The following is a 6,234-nucleotide window of genomic DNA, read 5'->3' on the forward strand; positions in this document are numbered from 1 at the left end:
TTCAGTTCCAACCTGACTTCTTGAGAGAGAAAGAGATGGGCATTGAGTCCGGTCACCCATGACCAATGATTTAATCAACCACACCTATTTGATGAAGACTTACAAAACCACAGAAGTGTGGGGTTCAGAGAGCATGTGGGGGTTTTGGCAGATGGGCATGCTTGAGAGGGCAGGGAGCCCCTGTGCCTTCCCCATGCCCAGCAGTGTGAACCTCCTCTCGCTGACTGTTCCTGAGTTCTGTGCTTACAATAAACCAGTAACCAAAGTAAAATATTTTTCTTGAATCTTGTGAACCTGTTTAGAAAATTAATTGAACCCAAAGGGGGACCATAGCTCAACTTCCTATTTATAGTTGAGCAGCCAGAAGCACTTGGATGTTTTGAGTGGCAACTGAAATTTAGGAGCACCATTTTTTTTTTCAATATATATTTATATATTTTTTTAAGATTTATTTATTTGTGCATACAGAACTGGGGCACAGGCCAGAGGCTCAGGGGTGGCGAGAGGCTTCACCAGAGACAGAGTGGGGAGCAGAACAGCAGATTGACAAAGTACACTGCTGAGGGGCAGGTCAGGAGAGGTCTGCCACGCCATGTGGTCACCTCCGGGGCAGGCGGGAATGGAACTCACGCAGAAGTGGCTTTAGCTTCTCAGTGCTGTGCTTTTTTCTAACTCACTGTGCCACCAGGGAAGGCCTATTTTAATTTATTATGAATACAAGAACGGGGGTGCTGACCAGAGGTGTGGATGGGGTTGTGGTGATGAGAGGATTCCCCAGGGACAGAGTGGGGAGCAGAACAGGCAGATGCACTGAAGCACACTGGTAAGGGGAGCAGCAGGTGAGACAGGAGAGGTCTGCTGCGCCCTGTGGGTCAGCTCCCTGGCCGGGGATCCAACTTGTGCTGAAGTGGCTGCAGAGAGCTTCACAGTGCTGAGACTTAACCCTTTTGCCACCAGGGAGGCCCACAAGCACCATTTTACTTAACACTTATTAAGTGGAATTTGACACTAACTCTGGGTAGACAGAGTCAGAATTGAGCTGAATTACAGGACACACTGCAAATTGGGACCAGACCCCATTTAGCAGGTGAAGAAGGTTACTACTGAGCTAATAAGTCCACAGCTGGGGGTCCAAGCACAGCTCTGCTTCAGAGCCCGGCCCTCTGTGATCGTCTGCCAGATGACACCAGTAGAAGAACCCTGACCATACACTGCCAGGCACAGATTTCCTTTCCTTCTTTTCCAAAATCTCCTTGTCATACCTTACTTTGATAATTTCATAAATGACTTCATTTGATTAGAACCAAAAGAAAGATTACCTAGTTGGTCTTCAAAACAAAAAGAAAAGCTTTCTTATCAGTTCTCAAAAGGAAAGACAACAAAATCATCAGAGAAAGTGTATTTCATAGCTTCCAGGAAACAAGGACAGAAGCAGAAGTTGAAGATGCTGTCTCCCCTCCCCCATCAAGTCCCTGGAGCACCCCCGAGAAAGCGCAGTTCAAGTTCATGTAAATCAGGGCTCCGAATGAAGATGTTTGTCTGAAAAACCAAGGAATGGGGGTGCCTGGGGAGGACAGGGGAACAAGATCAAAGTGGGGGAGGGAAGAGCCCACGGGTCTATGGCGATGGCACAGAGTGAAGTGGTGGTGGGATGTCCACAGGGTTACAACCGAGATGCAAAAATGTACAAAATGAAGAATGATGTAAAAAATACATTAAAAAAAACCCTGCCCTTTTAAAATGCAGCCGTTGCCTGTTTATGCCTATGCATGTTTTTCCCTTAGAGTAGAAAATTTAGAAATTAACAAAATTAAACTGACCACTGAATTGTATTCTCTCTTTAGGTAACAGTCACTTTCTATATGCTCCTTGAGATCAACCAGTAGTTGGGTCTAACTGTGTTCCTGCAAACCTAAGGATGTGTGCAGTCGGGGACAGAAGACTGTGCACTGGAAGTCAATCACCTGACTCTAGGCCCTAGACTGCCCCAGGCGAAGCTGGAACCAGGAGGCGGGGATCTAGGGAACAGTCTTTACGAAGGGAACCACCAGTCCTTACAGGTTAACCTCCGAAGGGATAGTTTCCACAATTGAAAAAATTCCACCAAGAGATAAAGCCCCCATAAAGAACGCTCTACAAGGGTACCCTGCTCTAAGATGGCCACCTCAATCTACAGTCACCTCTTTTTGCTTATAAACCTACCCTTTTTAAATGCTTCTCTTGCCTATTTATATCTCTGCACTTTTCCCTTAATAAACTCACTGCAGGGCCCTCCCTGGTGGTGCAACGAGTAAGGACGCAGCACTGCAAGCTGGCTGCAGTGCAAGTTTGATCTCCATCCCTGGAGGTGACCCACAAGGCACAGCAGACCTCTCCTGACCCGCCAGCTGCTCCCCTCAGCAGTGTACTTGGTCATTCTGCCTATTCTGCTCCCCACTCTGTCTCTGATGAAGCCTCTCACCGCCCCTGAGCCTCTGGCCTGTACCCCGTTCTGTATGCACAAATAAATAAAAATCTTAAAAAAAAACAAAACTCACTGCATACTGCCATCTTCACAGGCTCTTTCTGGATGCAGGAATTTGCTGCTGAAAGTAAAGCCAGTCTTTTCAGATACAAGGTTAACAATGGGTACCCAGCCTTTGTGTCTGTGACTTTCCTTTCGCAGGGAAACAATTCAATACTGCAAGACCCACCTCTAGCTTCAGCCTAAGTTTTCATCAGGACAATTTACTTTTTAGCAGACCCTCCAATCACGAATAACAACATCCCTAATGTTAATGATTCACTGTTGCAACGTACTGAACTGAAATTAAACTTGTGTTTATTGGGATAGTTCTGATAGGTTAAAATCTGTTGGACTGCTTCCCGGGTTCGAATCTTCTCTGATTATCTAATAGACTATCACTGAAAATTTATTTTCAGTTAACACCCCGCAGTTGGTTGGGGTGAGAGGAGTTCCTTTCCCGATTTTCCCAAGTGGAAAACAAATGTGAAGATGGAAGGAGATGTGCTATCCCTCACCAGGAAGCAGGTTGCTTTCTACGTGAGCCTGGGCCCTCAGTTCACAGCAAAGGTCTTTACCCCGAGCTTTAACTTACGAGATCATGGAAAGAAAAAAAAAAAACTGCTTAAATTTCAAAGAGTAGATTTAGGGGGAAGTAAGAATTCCTCCGGAGGTTTCCATACCATTTTGGGGGTGTGTTTGCCCTCTTGTTTTTCCCATGCTATACACCCCTACCCCCATTTTCTTCTTATGAGAGACCCCCAAGTTTTGTCTGAGACATGGATGTGGAACAAATACAGCAGCAACAACTCTTCAGCAGTCTGGGCCTGTCTACATCCCTCAGAGGCCAGCAACAGCAATCTGGAAGCTGAGGAGTCCAGTGTTACAGGGAGAGATGGGCACCCCTAAACCCCCAAACCTGCTCTAAATAGGTTACGACATCAAGACAAAACATAAGACATTTAATACAAATGGAAAGGAACTTTAATACAATTAGTGTTCAGTACAGAAAAGACAAAGAATATAGGGCCCTCCCTGGGGCACAACATGTTAGGACACAACACTGCAAGCTAGTCACAACCACTTCAGTGTGAGTTGGATCCCCAGTCCTGGAGGTGATCCACATGGCGCAGCAGACTTCTCCTGTCTCACCCACTGCTCCCCTCAGCAGTGTACTTTTTCCATCTGCATGTTCTGCTCTCCACTCTCTCTGATGAAGCCTCTCACCGCCCCTGCACCTCTGGCCTGTATGCATAAATAAATGAATCTTTAAAAATGACAATATAGTTTCTAAAACAAACACCCAATGTTACCCATTCCCCTTATGGGCAGTAGTCTACCCGAAAGGGATTGGCCAAAGCAAGGCCTGAAAGCATGCCACCACAAGTCTAAAGCACCTTCTCGTGGGGACCAATGATAAACAGTCAGAAATGGCCAGACAAGTCTGGGAGGAAAAGAGCAAAATCAAAATCAAAATAAAGGCTGCCGTAGTCATCTCCCCATGGGTCTCTCCCCACATCTGTTTCCACCAGGCCAGGACTCAGAAACAAGAGCCGCTTCTTCACAGGTCTCTCTGGTTCACGTGCCCCTCAGGTCTCCTTCTGGCTCTCTCTCCAGCCTGCTTCTTTGCTCCTCAGTCTCCTCTCCTGATCCTTTTTCCTGCTCAGCTCTGCCCTCCTTTGGGTGGGGCAGGGGACCTGGAACCTCCCTCTTTTCCTGGGGATCCCCCTGTTACACAGCAACAGCAGTCTGGAAGATCAGCATAGTAGGGTCTGGAAAGGCTGATCCCAGAGTGGCTGAACTTGGGGGCTGATTCTGTAGTCCCTTATATTTCTTATCAGAGTCCCCACCCCTGCTAATTTTTCCTTGCTTGAGCATATTCTACTGGGGTGATTCATCCTTACCTGTGCCCCAAACCCAGGGGGCACCACCTGTGACAGCCTTTGGCTCCAGCCTTACCCTTCAGTCCCAGGTACAGTGATTCCCTAAATTCAAGAAGGACCTTGACCCCCACAAGTTTTAACAATGTGTTCTAAAGATGTCCCTCACTTTTTCTCCTTTGTTTAGTTGCAAAGTTATGTGTGAGCTTTTCCAACTTAAACAACATTGTCACAAAGTACTTCCTCACTTTTCTGCTCTATTCTTGCTGTGAGGCAGCTCTTACACATGATTCAATCACATTGCTGGGAACTATAATTACATGGCACCTTCCAGAGGCTCCTCAGAGACAACTGTAAATAACGGCTTACTCTCCTCACCAAACAAGAAGCTAGTTGATTCACAGAACTGCTGGAAAGTTGGGCCTGGAAACTGCCCTTGGTTCCACAGGGATGCACTTAAGGGGTTGGCAGAGAGAGTGGAAAACTCCCTGAGGGCAGTTGGAATGGTCATTTTCAAGCCATATGTTGCTTTAGGCTGACTCTTAATTTGAAAGTGTCTTTTTACATACATTCAGTCCTGGCTCTGAAATTCTCTCTCAAGTCTCCCTGGTGGCACAGGGGGTTAAGTCTCAGCACTATGAAGCTATGGGCAGCCACTACTGCACCAGTTCGATCCCCAGCCAGGGGGCTGACCCACATGGCACAACAGACCTCTCCTGTCTCACCCACTCCCCTCAGCAGTGTATTTCAGTAGATCTGCCTGTTCTGCTCCCAACTCTGTCTCTGGTGAATTCTCCTAACCACACACACACACACACACACACACACACACACACGCCTCTGCTCTACAACACAGCTCTTGACACACATAAGTAAATAAATATTTAATAATAATAATAAAATAAAGTTCTCTCACCACCCCTCTCTTTTCTTATCAGTAGGATGTTTCTGGTTGCCTGAGGCCTCTGGTGGGGGGGGGGCAGTTTTCATGTACAAGACCCAACAAACTAAAAACGGTTCTGGGAGGCCTCCTAGCTGGCAGTTTACAAAACAGATTTAAAGAGAATGATCTTGGGTAACTTTTCTAAACACATTACCATTAAACTTGACATTTATTTAAGAGCCTCTAGGACGTCACTAAAAGCCATCTTCTCTGTTGGCTCTCTGGTTCTGATCCTGGGAAAGGGGGATTAGAGACTCTTTTCTGCCTTTGGACACTCTAATTCTCTGTAACTGCGTTTGTAGCCTAGGGCTCTGATTGGTGGAAATTAACCACAAACAGGTGAGGCTTTGCGAGTTTTCCTGCTTGTCTCAATTCTGATCTAAGGCAGGGCAGACTGTTTGGATTTCATTCAAACACAGCCTCAGCCTAAAGTATCACTGCATACACTGAAGGGAGTAGTCAGAAAGAAAGGGGGGCTGCGTCTGCCAAAATGCTAAAGAGGTTCATTCTGGGGGGTGGGAGAGAAAGCTCAGAATGCATACTTGCCCACTGGCTTCTACTCAGAATTACTTCTCCCAGGGGCGGTAATTCTTAAGCTGACCTTTGCGGGTTCGGAATACCAGACCTCTTCCAGTGACACCGAGAACATCCCTGGCCCCCACCCTCCCCAGATTCCTCCATGAGCAATTCGGCCCAGTGATATGGTAGTCTCTTTAAAGATTTCACTTTTGGCCCAGCAGGTTAAAGCACAGCACTGAGAAGCTAAAGGCACTTCAGCATGAGTTCAATCCCCACCTGCCTGGGAGGTGACCACATGGTGTGACAGGCCTCTCCTGACCCGCCCGCTGCTCCCCTCAGCAGTGTACTTCGTCGAAGGCCCTAGACTGCCCCAGGCGAAGCTGGAACCA

Source organism: Condylura cristata, unplaced genomic scaffold, assembly GCF_000260355.1.
Source record: "Condylura cristata isolate star-nosed mole 26May11 unplaced genomic scaffold, ConCri1.0 scaffold00019, whole genome shotgun sequence".
NCBI lineage: Eukaryota > Metazoa > Chordata > Mammalia > Eulipotyphla > Talpidae > Condylura > Condylura cristata.